Source organism: Pholcus phalangioides, unplaced genomic scaffold (assembly GCF_987345545.1).
Source record: "Pholcus phalangioides strain wild (caught in Gottingen) unplaced genomic scaffold, Ppha-v1.0 ptg000004l_1, whole genome shotgun sequence".
Classification (NCBI taxonomy): domain Eukaryota; kingdom Metazoa; phylum Arthropoda; class Arachnida; order Araneae; family Pholcidae; genus Pholcus; species Pholcus phalangioides.
Window position 1 is genome coordinate 41,359,924 of NW_028301597.1, and position 14,167 is coordinate 41,374,090.

The window sequence follows — 14,167 nt, forward strand, 5'->3', positions numbered from 1 at the left end:
TGTTTTTCCATCCCCCCCCCCCCCGGAAAAAGTTGAAATGGCGGCCGTGGCGTCTTTCCCAACCTTCTTGATGCAACTGAATCCTTGTGAAGAAAGACAAGCACCACCCCTGTATCGAATTTCGATATCGGGTCACTGGTAATACAGGATGGACAAAAAGTTCGTAGAAACTGGAAAAATTCATAAAAACCGTAAAAATAACCAAAATAAAAAACGGTTTGCAGGGGCAGTGTCGCCAGGTCACAGGGATCTTTTTAAGACAGGAAAAATTTAACAAATAAAAAACAGCCGATAGGTGGCGCTGGTACGGAAGCAAGTGGAAATAAAAAATGAATGAAAATATTTATGTGTAAAAGTAGACAATACTTGAAATGAATAAGTTACTGTAAATGTGATAAATCGGTTATTATATATATAATTACCGGTTATTATATGCATACCTAACAATAGTATTGGTAAGTTTGATAAATTCATCATTTTTACTGGCAAATATGCATAATAACCAAGCGTCATTGGTACGTTTGATAAATATTAAAAAAAATATATCACTTTTTGCTAGAGATTAATATTACATAATACCCAAGCGTAATTGGTTAGTTTGATAAATATGAAATAAAAATCGAAATGAGTCTAGTACGTGTAATGAAAATACAGTCGTACCCCGATATAATAATACAATACTTGTATGAATTATCGCGTTTAGCATATCATATAGTGCGATTGTATCATGTTTACGAACGACGTGACGCTTGGGTATTATGCATAATCCGCGGTAAAATTTATTAGTTTAGTGAAGATTTATCAAATTTACCAATGGTGCTTGATTAACTGTGCATAATCACCGTTATAAGAGATAAATTTATCAAACTTACCAAAATGCTTTGTAAATATTCATAATAACCTGTGTAATTATATATAATAACTACATTTATCACATTCACTGTAACAAAATAAAATAAACAAAAATAATAATAAGAGCAAAAACAGTTTACAAAAATGAATCGATAAAACACAGAATTATAAAGCTTCCAAAATCGATGAACAGCAAAATACTGACCAGTATTGCTTCGAAACAATTCCTTAGCAAACATTTGAATGAAATTTATGTTGATGAAGACACGGTTCGATTTGAAAACAATTAATTTGAGCCAGAATTTATTTTTTCAAATGTATTAGAAGCTTGGAGAGATTTCACCTGAAACTACTCATTTTCTCTCCCACTTTTCAAAATTTAATTTATTTCCAAATTTTTATTTTGAATCATTCCGTGATCTTTAAGGCAGGTAGATGAGGATTTCACAATATGCACAACCCAATTTTTAACACCATTAATAAATTAATTTGTTCTTCAAGAAACCTCGTGAGGATGTATTGGTGAATTAAAAGATAGAAAACGGGAAGCAATCCTACAGCAATGAAATAATAAGAAATATTTTTCTTCGATTTTTGTTATCATTAGTGAAGAGCAACTACATTATCTTTATTGGGAATATCTGTAAGAAGATTAAGATATGACTTTTAAACAAAAATGAAAAAATATGCATTACTTAATCTTATTTTTGTTGTTTTCTTACGTTAATACGCAATCAAAATAAATTAAACTAACTATGACTTTTAAAACCTTTATGCCATTTACAGTAGAATCTCTTGATAACGGACATCCGTGGGACCAAAAATTTTGTCACGCTAATAGGGAGTGTATGCTAAAGGGAGGTACGGTATACAGTGGGACCTCGTTTATACGACTTTCACATTTATATGACGTTTGACTTTCGTTCGCAAATGGTTCTTATATATTTTAATGTCAAAATGTACATGTTAGTGCGCAAAATGGATACAACCGGTGGTTATGCACAATCACCAACCGCCTCGATAAAGAAAGTTCGATTGAATTCCATTACATTTGTATATAACTTTTACCGGAGATTATTCGTATACTTCGCAAATAAATTTCAAAAGTCTGATATGTATGGAAAAATGTATAACCATCTTCTTTTCAATTGAACCAACTAATTATATTCATTCGTATATGATACGTGCACCACGCATATATTTTGTAGTAAAAATGAAATCAGAGTGAGTGGGAAGGAGATAAAAGCATTATCAGTCTTGTAATGTTAACTAATGTTTTCACAGGTATCAACAAGGAAAACCGAACACCACCATTCGAATTAGCCATTCTGGACCACAGTTACGTTCTGTAAATTAAGTAATCAACTGACTAATTATGATATTCACCAATACGAGCGTGGGATGAAACATTATCTTAGTTCAATAATGATACATTCTCGATTTTTTAATTAAACAAATAAGTAAATAATTAAACAGGATTAATTATTTTTTTTAAATAGAGAATATTAACCGCTTCATCTTCTTTCAATAATTTGGTTACTTTTCTTTACTTTTTCATATACATAGAAATTTAACAATGAACGATTGTTCCGTATAGATTTGGATTAATTCTATTTGCTGATCAACTATGTTTTATTTCATATTCTAAAGAGTTCTTTGTTTATTTTACTGTCCACAACTGGCCACAGACGAGAAAACATTTTTTGAGGTCTGAAATTCTGTAATATGGGGTCGGTATATCGTAATATATCGTAAATATGGGGTATTTGGGGGTTCCTAACTTCGAGGCGCGCATGCGAGCCGATCTTCCTTTAAAAAGCATCGAGACAGAGCAACAGGCATGCAACGGTAAAATCTTCAATCACTACACTTCAATCACGGTTAGAAAAATTCATGGCAGATAGACGGCAGCACTTCACGTAACAAGAACTACATAGAAACAAACTTAATGTTAGATGCACAACACGGTCGCGCATATTCCAACATGTACAAATTCGTTAGAAGTCCCGCAGAGGAATATGAACGAGATGCATGTGTAGTTTAGTAGTAGTAGTAATCTGTAATATGGCATTAAAATCAAGAAACCGTTTGCGTGAACAGATTGCAACTAGATAAATATATGTGTGTACATAAGAAAATTGGCTCTTGTATTGCTTTATTTGGAGGATTTACGTCTTAGACGTAGTAGAAGCCCCGCTGTATGTGAAAAGATTGTAGCGGTGTGCTAATTTCTGTCACTAACATACGTCATCGCTTCAGATGTTCTGCTTGTGACGTACAAGGAGTTGCTGCCAACCTTCGTCACAACCGATCCAGTTGTTGCACGGATCATGTGATATGAATATCCACAAAATGTGTAATGTGCGCTGTGTATAAAAGGATTGAGCTATCTTATGTCGTCGCTGCTTCACTCCGTTCACTCGCTGGTTGTAACCGTTAATTCTCAAATGTAAATATATATTCTGTCTGTTCGCAGCCCTTAGTGCTGTGTAGCATATCTTAACTTCTAACGAAATCATGTTTAACTGTTAATTGTTGCAATAAACCTGCGACTTGTAACCACTGTCTCATCCGTCTTTCCGTGAGCACCTTAATCCGTTGAGAGATGAACACGCTTAATCCTGTCTGACATTGTCTATGAGGATCCTATTTTTGGAAGCACCTATCTATTTGCTATATCTGGGTCCCCAGCGACAACGAGAAGCTAATAATTTATTCAAAATTTCAAATTTTAAAGTTTTTTGTAAAAATTAAAAAAAAAAATTCTCATATTCGTTCTTAAGATAGATGATTCCGTAACATTAAGAGTACAAATTTTCAACACCATTAACAAATTGAAATTTTTTCGAAAATCTCCTGTGGAAATATTGGCAAGTATATTATAAATATACCAGGTAAAACATAAAAAAAACGTAATCCTAATGCACCGAAATAATTAGATTTATTTTTCTTCTTTTTTATTACCAATAATAAAGAATAATTTTTTTTTCAGCATATCTATTGCAAAAAAAGTGTTTAATCAACAGAGATGTCTGCAAACAAAGTTTGAATATGTATTATTTCATCATTCTTTCGTTTTCATATTAGAATAAACATCACAAAAAAATTACAATAATTAGTACATTCATAATATTTATATTCATTAATTGCCCAAGGGCTTGCCTATTGTTTTCTAAATGAGTAAAACGAATAATTAAGTGAATAAACCATTTTTATAATAAGGAGGTAGCCTACAGGGTGCGCAAAAAGTCCTAGAAACCTTAAAAATTCATAAAAACCGGAAAAATAACTGAAATAAAAAACGGTTTTTTTAGGGTAAGCATTGCTAAGTTACGGAAATTGTTTTTCCGTATGGGTAAAGACCTGGCGACACTAACCCTGCGAACCGTTTTTTATTTTTGTTATTTTTACGGTTTTTAGGAATTTTTCTAGTTTCTACGTACTTTTTGTCCATCCTGTATTACCAGTGACCCGAAATCGAAATTCGATACAGGGGAAAAAAAGTCTGTAATTGTCAAAATATTTGTCAAAAGGTGCTGTAATTGTTATTTATTGTGAATAAAAAAAATAAAATCGCCGAATTCATTCTTTTTGTGTACAATCCCTAAAAGTATCACTTCTTGTGAGCCAATGAAAACTTGCCAAATATGTACAATATATATATATATTTGATTTTATGTATTTAATATCTGTGTTATTTCATTATTTATTTATGACACGATATTGTTGTTACCATTTATTCTGTAAGATGGTGTCAAAAATCAAGAAGGCGCTTGTTTTTTTTTTTGTTTTTTTTTTGTGTGAGTGAACAGATTGCTTCAAAAGACAAATGTATCTGCACATGAAAATTGGCTCTTGCTTTAGTTAGAGATCGATAGTATGGAGTTTATATCTATCAACAGAATGATGCTGTGTCCTATTTTCATCGCGATGCTCGTGAATTCCTGAACACGAGATTGCGGGAGAGATGGATCGGTCGTGATGGGAATAATAATTACCAAGCGCTTTTATGATATTCATGTTCTTTCAGAGGAAAAAAAAAAGTTAAGATATTTTTCATGTGTAATTGCAAAATTCTGGGATCATGTGACAAATGATATGCCTACAATAAAATTCCGGAATTGCTAAAGATGCATAAAATTAAAGATTTATGCCATGGAATAGATGGAATTAATGGTAAAATGAAAATAATTAAATTTAATAATAATAAGAAGTTCCGGAATATAATTTATATTTGCGTATTCGGTGAATTTCTAAAAATATATGAGCCTCATAAGTTATGTAAGATTTTATTTATAAAAATATCAAAATCTAGTTTTGCCGGTAAAAAAATGCGATGCCTGGGAAGATTCATTGACTGGATTTATTATAGGTTGGTTTTCTGTGGTTCCCGACTTCAAGGGGGCCGATCTCCCCTTTAAAAAGTCTCGTCATAGAGAGCAACAGACCTACAAAGAGTAAAAATATGCTTCAATCATAACACATCACCCACTTCACTTCTGAAATATAGATGTCAGCACTGAAAAATCAAACAATACTACATACGTACTCAGACTATTAGGTACACACACAGTTACACTTCCGGCACAACTCACTAGTTAGTAAATCACCCATTGATGGTGATAGACCTGAGTTGTGCTCGGTTTGAAAGGAAAGAAAAGACTGGATTTATTTATTGAAGATTTATTATTTAATAAAAAATATATATTTCTAAGGGGTGGGGGAGAGGGAATTCTAAAGTTTTTCAAACTTCCTTTTAATTTTTTTCAAATCACGAATACAAATGCAAACGTCTGAAGGCCAAAATGGGCAAATTACCCTACAATGTTGGCGAAAGAAAACACGCCATTAATCCTTCATTCGACGGTGTTGACCTCAAACAACACGCGAGTTTCTTATATTTCTGAAGGAAAGACATTGTATATTTTGAGCGCGTTTCGACGTTGATTCTTCTTAGCAACTCCTAAACATTATATTTTTACTTGTGAGCTGTTCATGAAGTTTCTGTAATAACCAGCAGAATGGCTCAAAGGTACTCATACACATATCTCCTATTTCTTGACAAGCCAATCAAGAAAGATTTTCCACCCTTATATTTTTGAAGTGAAATACCATGAGCGGAGGAGGAATAGTGCTATCAACAATGATGGAAAAATAAATTGGCAAAAAATAAATTACATTGTTTTAATATTCTAATGTATGTAAATCATGTAAATACAGTGAAATATCCCTGTAGTGCAGAATCCCCCCTTTCTAAATATTCGCAATCATTTCTTTTTTCGTCCTTAAGTGTCACGCACACATACCTATCGGTATATAGGGTACCTATCGCATTTGCTTTATACACCCAGTGACTAAAAACAATTAAGAACAACCTCTCACACAAACTTTGGCTCGGCCGTTCAACAAGTGACGTAATAAATCGGATTTGCTGATAAAAAGCTTTCTCCTGGTCAAAAGCACCAGTTAGCGTTGCAATTTGCCTGTTCATGGGAGAAAACAAGAGATTTGAGTGACTTTGAAAGTGGCATGATAGTGGGCGCCAGAAGGGGTGGTTCCAGTATCTCTGACGCCAGTGACCTGACGTACAATAGTATCGGGAGTGCTCAAAGAATGGCAGATAAGCCAAAAAAACTTCGAGCAGAAAGCGGAATAGGGAGTGGAAATCGTTTGTGAAGCAAGCAAGCGCCAGGTGACGGTGTGCAGCGACAGAAGAGCTATAACACAACAAATTGCAGCGCAATTCAACTTAGGATCACCCCGCCGAGCACATCGGTGTGCTCTACAAAAGAGATCTTAAAACGAATTTGTTTCAATAGCCAGTGACCAACAAGATTCCTTGTTGAAGAAAACCGAAAAAAACGGCTTTTGTTGTCTAGGGAACGCCGAAAATACTTGATGAATGGAAGAATGATGTCTGGTCTGACGAGTCAATATTTCTTCTCCATGACGTTGGTGGCAGGATCCTCGTGTGGCGCAAGCAGCACGCAGTCATGAATCCGGCATGCCACATGAGAACTGTTCAAACGGATAGCGGCGGAATCGTGGTCTCTAGAGCATTTTCCTGAGGTACTCTTGGCCGCTATTTCCATTGGAAACATCTGTCAATGCCAGCGCCTACGTCCACAATCATTGTAGACAACGGGCACCCATTTATGGTCTGTTCTTGCCATTATGGTCTGTCTGTATGTTCCCTGATGATGATGGCTATTTCTAGCAGGACAATGCACCCTCCCACGGAGTTGGAAATATCTCATATTCATTTGAGGAACATGATTCAATGTTTCAATTGCTCCATTGACCACTCAGTCACTTGATCTCAACTCAATTGAGCATTTGTGGGACGAGGTTGTAAGGTCTGTCAAAAGTTCCGAGGGAGCACCTTCTAATCTGAGGGAATTAAGAGCTATCATTTCGTTAGCATGGGCTAATATTCCTCCTCAACCGTTTCAACAACTTATAAAGTTCATGCCTAACAGAATATCTGCTGTCACCAAAGCCATAGGAGATTCCATACTATATTGGTGGTGTTCCTAATTTTTTGGCCACTGGGTGTATAACTCGTCAAAAGAAAATTATCCTCCGGATATTTCAATGTTTTCCAATTAAAAGGTTAAGGGGATTTTCATGGTTCTCACATGTATTGGTGTACGACACCACCTGATTTTGGAAGACTAACAAATGAACTGAAAGAGAAAGAAATTACAGTGCTTATAAAAATATGGTTGTCATGTAAGAATGTATAGTTTCTCTATTTTTTGTGGAATGAACATTGTACCTAGTTTTAAACATGCCTTTTGTGGTAGAAAAATCTTTATAAAGCTACATTTAGCGATAATCATACGTGCTATTTGTAGCGTATTTAAAACACGCATTTTCCAAAATAAATATGCGAATTGGCAATACCAAATGAGAATGACAGTGTTTATGTTAGGCTGATTAGTGGTTGAATACGACGTTTAGAGAGTAAATCAGGATAAAAATGCTCTCACGTGAATTCATAATAGAAATATCATTTATTATAACCATCGATAGTTACAAAAGATAGTTTTACACGAGTCCCACCAAAAAATATAGCAGCAATACTAATATACATGTAATTAATATAGAAAAGCTACCGATTTTCTTATCCGTACCCAACGAAATGAATATCAAAGCAGAAAAATAGTGGCGGAACAACAGGAATCCGACTCTCAATTTGTTCCAGAAGAACACATCTCCATATCCAAAGAATAGTCAAAAGTTTTGTTATATTAACGTATACAACTACTCTTCAATACGCATTTAAGGCGACTGAAATCGCGGAATGTTTGATTATATTTATTCCATCTCCTCACGAATAATAGACCAAAAAATAAAAAGCAGAACAACGAAAATCTACAAGAAATTAATACATATATTTGCATAGAAGCTTTCCGTAAAACTCTCCCGTTCGCGCGCAGGAGGAATAATAAAACACTGTTTCGATATTTAAGTGTAAGTGCCTTTTCAACGCAGATAAGACTCTTTTATTGCTTTTCCGAGAGAGAGAGGTATTCGAATACTTTATATGTATAGAATGGAATTCTTTTTTCCCCCTTTTGTATTATTTTAATGGGGTGTGTGTGTGGGATGTTCGAATTCAGATCACAATTAAATGCCAAGCGGATAAAACCTTTACAAAAATCCTCGCATGAAGAAAAACAAATTCCATTCGAATAAAATTGTCTCTCGTCCTTTTCCTGCTTTTGTATCTTTCGTATTACTGAAAGGCCTTCTAGGCATTCGGATATTTTCAAAAGTCACTCGGATACAGACAATGGAGCGAAAATATTAGTCTTAAATATAATAAGTCTCTTAAAAGAAAAAAACAAAATTCGAGAGTTAAATTAAAGTCCGTTATTGATAGCTTGAGATATCTATTTTGCTGCTCCATATAACATCGACGATTGAAGTATTTTTAATTAAGGAATCGAAATCCGAGTTCTTCAGATTAAATTTCAAAGAAGGCTTAAAAAATCTAATTTTGTGTTCGAAAGTTTTTATACATGTTTATTTCCAAGTAGAACTTGATTTCAGTTTTATAAAGAAATTAAACTTGGGATTTATCCAATATATTACATTTAGCTTTCATAAGTATAAAATTGTATTTAAGGGGATTTTCGCATATTGATGTCAAAATCATCATAATCCATTATCCACTATAACTCGAAAATGGTTCCAGATACGGCAGGGTAGGTAGAGAGCTCCGTATTCCCCTTGGGCTCGTCTATCGTTTAGGGCTTGCTCCTTTCGTTTGGCAGAACAGGTCACGTTCACCCTGCATAAAAATTTGTTGGCCGAAATTGTGAGAATGTATTAAATAGTCGAGTGGGAACTATGGTTTTTAGGTAATCGAAGGCCCTATCTGAATCCATATTTAGTGACTACAGGACATCCTGAAGTGGAGGGGGAGGTGAAATCAGAGGCGTATGCTAGGGGGAGATATGGGACTTGTGACTCCTCCCGTTCAAAGACGAAATTACAAACATTTTTAAATATCTTTATAAAAAAATCAAAATATTGAAAAAAAATTTACCCGTATCTGCTATTTCAATCACTTTCTGTAATTTTGAACGGTTTAGGAGAATGAGTAACTCAGTTAATTTTTTTAATCATGAAAATTGTGTTACAAAAATTTAATAAATAATTTAAATTTTCTCAAGAAAGTCACGTATTAATTTCTTTCGAATGTGTGTGGAAGACCATTTTTAGAGTACGTGTAGATCACCTATAGTAAAAGACCATTTTTGAGAAAATAATTAAATAAATTAGAGAAATTATTTAGTGAATTGATTGATAGATGAATGAAGTCGTGTAAGAAACACATTGCTATTGAGAAAATTTATTTTGTTGATTTTTAAACTGCATTAATACTTGCTGGGGTCAAAACGGCACCACAGCGCCAGTTACGCACAGAATTTTCTTAACGGCAGTTAAGGGTTTAACCCTTAAACACTGGTCTATCATTAAATACTGATTGGATAAAGATTGCGTTCTGACCACCAGGTGTTTAAATCCGGTCTATCGCCACACGGCGATTTGTTACCACTTTATCGTCATCATGGTATCACTCTGCACATTTCTTAAGAATATCATTCTGTCGTATCCCGTTTCTACAGATGCGTGTTTATAACTCGTCCTTTTTCCCTTGGTATGAACGATTTACATCTATTTATTAAGGTCGAACGTGCTGCCATCTGCTATTAAAAATATCAATAGGAGAATTGAATTTTGGAATGTTTGGGGCTGCCACTGGCTAGTATCAATGAATATGAAATTTTCGATGCTTCGACTTCACACAACTATTCCCATTTTATATTGGCACAATATATTTTCAAAAACATGTGTTCGATATTGCAAGGTTCAGTTAAGATAAAATGAGAAAACACCTCAGGGGAAAAACAAATCACGAGATCGCGTTTTGACGTTGGATAAGTGGATTGAAATTCGGAGGAAATCTGTGTTGGTGTGTGTGATTGGAATGGAAGTGTGACGTTCGTCTTCTAAAATAATCAAGTTCTTCAATTTTGAAACCGTGTAGCTGATGGATTTCATCTTAAAATCGTAGAAACAGAGACAGGACCTACTCAGGGACCTGATTTTGAAGGGAGAAAGTTCTTTTTTACTGATATATTACACTGCTTTCTAAAAAAAAAAATTTTTTTTCCTGTTCCCAAAATAATTTTAATGATTTTAGAAGTACACTGGGGCGGCGGATTTCAAAACTGGTGATAGTCTTGACGCATTGGCTCTAGTGTTCGAGATAATGCAAACTCTCAACAACGTGAGCTGTATGCTACTTATGCATTACCATTGGAATTTAATTTTATCTCAAAAACTGGAGCCGATCTGACAAAAAACAATGTCAGATTCAGAATCAGCGCCCCAAAATCACCCTAAAATCACTGAAATATATTTGTCAACGATCTACTGCATTTATTTATAACGCACAGTTTAAATGTGATTTGTATGCTTTTTATGCAATATAAGTTTTACTTTATCTCAAAAAGTTGAGCTAACCTGACAAAGCTAATGCCACATTTGGTATCAGCACCATAAAATCACTGAAATACCTTTCGGGAAAAAAAGTAGTGTTGGGCAGTGTTGTTGGTATTGTATACTTTCCCGGAAGAAGTTATATTTTGGAGTTAGAAAAACCGTAAAAACATTTCGAAACATCAGAAAGGAAAATAATAATCTGAAATATCAAAATAAGCACTTGTGAAGATATTTTTTGTCACCTACATTGAGTAATTCAATTTATGTCATTGCGAAATACAATCACAAACAGCTGTTGACGCCACCAACCTCTGAAGAATAAACGTTTAATAAAAGGCCACGAAATAAATGGAGCGATTTCTTCAAGTCGAGTTAAAACGGCAGCAGCAGAGCTTAGTATTATTCAATAATTGAAAATACCTCGTTAATGACACGTTGGCAGAGAAGAGAGAGAGAGACAGAGAGAATCTCATTAACTTCTCTCGGAACCAAAACCTTCTTCATCTCCACCCTCACCTCAAACAAAGCACGTCAAAATTGTTTCCCAGAACAGAGAACAAGGGGGTGGAGCTGCAGAGCAATTTTCGCTACTCCACACAGTCATGCTTTCTCACTTCTAGACATCTGCTACTATTATCATGGATTAAACATTTGCCGGTACTGATAGCTCCACCAGAAACAATAAGCTTTTCCCCGTTCTTCTCCACCCTAAGTCACCATCACGGAAGAGTGTTCGACTGACAAGTCACGGAATAAGTTGGTACATATCAGAGAGTGAGAGAGGAGTCAAGTCAGCCGTTCAGAGTATGGCAAGCAAGCAGCCTTTTCCGTAAATAATCTACCAGCCGGAGGTCGCGGCTAAAGGTTGAATAATTAAAACGGCAAACGATGATTACAAATGATGTAATGCGAAAGCCTAGATGGAGGAGGTGGTAGCCATTTCCTCCCTTGTCTCTACTGTTGCAATGATTCATTTATTAAATATGCTACTCAGCATTCCTCAGACGAAAGCTATTAATTTTATCTGTTCTCCAAAACCAGCGGCGAAGTGAACATTTCTGAATGTTGCCGAAATTTTGTTCGGACTCTGATTTACTTGAATTGATATTCCGGAATTCCATAAAAGCTGCTCTTTGGAAACCCATCTGTTCTTTCAACTGCTCTCTGTTCTCAACTTTTGCTGTTTCAACTCTTTGGGAAATCAAATTTGTCGGAGAAATATTGAAATTTCTCTTCCATCTGGTGCGAAACTCTTCATCGAATTTAAATTTTCCTTCTGTAGGTTATTAGCATTACACAAACTCTTGAATATTTATGTCTGTATGCATGGAGGAAACATAATATCAGTTCAAAGTGTTTCTCCACTGGAATTTGATTATTTCATGAGCTCAGGAATGAACGGATGCTTATGTTTTGGTTCTGAAGATATGCGATTCGGAACCGTGATGTACCCGCATTAGTATAATTAGATTTCTTTTGGAGAATTATTCATGATAAAATGAGATATATAGTAGAGAAAATAGGAAAAAAAGAAACATTTTTCGATATCTAGGGATTCTTGTGAATTATGTGACATGAAAAAGGACTCTTTTTATTTTCTTTATTATCAGTTTTTGGGATTGGCAATACATGTTAAATTAATCATTAATGAAGTTAAATAATGCAACGTCGATCGAATATCAAGAATGCCGAAAGCATCCATGTACTATACATTTATTTGCGATGACTATAAGAAATCAAATTTTCATTTATTTATGAATTTTGTTTTAATCTTTGAAATATAATTATAATCAGCAACAATGTTTATGAAGAACATCAAATTCACGTGACTATAGAAAGTACTTGTACTCGTCCGAGAACGAGAAAGAACTAAGACGTCGCCTGACATTATTAGACTATTGTGTTAGTTTTTATTCGTAGTAGTTTGAGAAAACAAGTTTAGCAACTGCCCGACAGGTACAATAGAGCTTGGGCAATTCGAACTTTTACAAAGTTCTCTTGACATTCTATCTGATTTAATGTTCAAATTTCTTGTTTAAATCGATTTCTTTTCGAATGTTTTGGATAATGCGATGTTGGCGGGGAAAAAAACCATGATTTTTGTGAGAGGAAATTTAGTTTGGAAAAAATTTACAAGACGACAGACTGCTTTTTTTCTCTATGAAGTTGTTAAAAAACAAATTTTTAAAGAAAAATGAAAGTTTGAAAAAAAAGTTTTTGCCTCTACTTTTTCTTTGATTAGTTAATGTCCATTTTAACTTTGTTCAACTGGATTGCATCGAGAACGTGTACCACTCAATACTAATTATTTTGTTCAATCAATGGATATCAAGGTATACTATTTAAAATCTGAATGTTTCTAATCGTCATTAAGAGTATAGAAAATGTTGGAAAGTATCAGAAAGTTCAGATTGTAATACGTTAATGAAAGTATATTTCCTTGATAGCATTAGAATGATAAGCAAAAATTGGGAAACAGTCTCATAACGGATGATCATGAACTGTTTCCGTAAATCAGGCTTTAATACAAATGCAACGCCACAACAGGCAAATTGCCCAACGAGGTGGCTGACTTAAGACATCATGGATCCCCGAGCCCCTACCTACTACTGCTACACCACACATGCACCCCCCCCCATCCCGCGGAACCCCCTAACGAATCGGTACATGCGGGAATGTGCGTGTACGTGTAGTGCAACCTGACGTAAAGTTTTTTGGTTCTGTGTAATGCTTGTTATGTGTCGTGCTGTCATCTACCCCCAGTTCTACTAACTATGAGTGAAGTGTTATGGTTGAATGATTTACCGCTGTAGGACTGTTGCTCTCTGTGGCGAGACTTTTTAACGGGGAGATCGGCTCGCATTTGCGCCTTGAAGTTGGGAACCACAGAAAACCAACTTCAGCCGACCACTGTGGGGTTCGAACCCGGATCCTCGCATCACGAGTCCGGCACTATAACCACTCGACCACCACAGCGGCATGGCATGTTTAAGCATGTTTTCTGCTTTAAGGAAGAAATTCTGCAGTAAAATTGATTTCAGAACAGTGGAATAATGTAGCGGCTAAGACCAATTATTATAATTAGATATTATTAAGATTAGGGAAACAGTTTCGCAACTGATGATAAATTTTTAAAAACTGGTAATTATTATCCTATAGGAATGCAATTTATAGTTAGTTTACGGATCCACAGGAAAGATTAATTGGATAATTTGAACATATTTTAGTGACTTTGAACTTCGAATTTTCCCAAGTTCGATTTTATTTGAAGGTGCGAAGATTGCAGCGCTCTTTG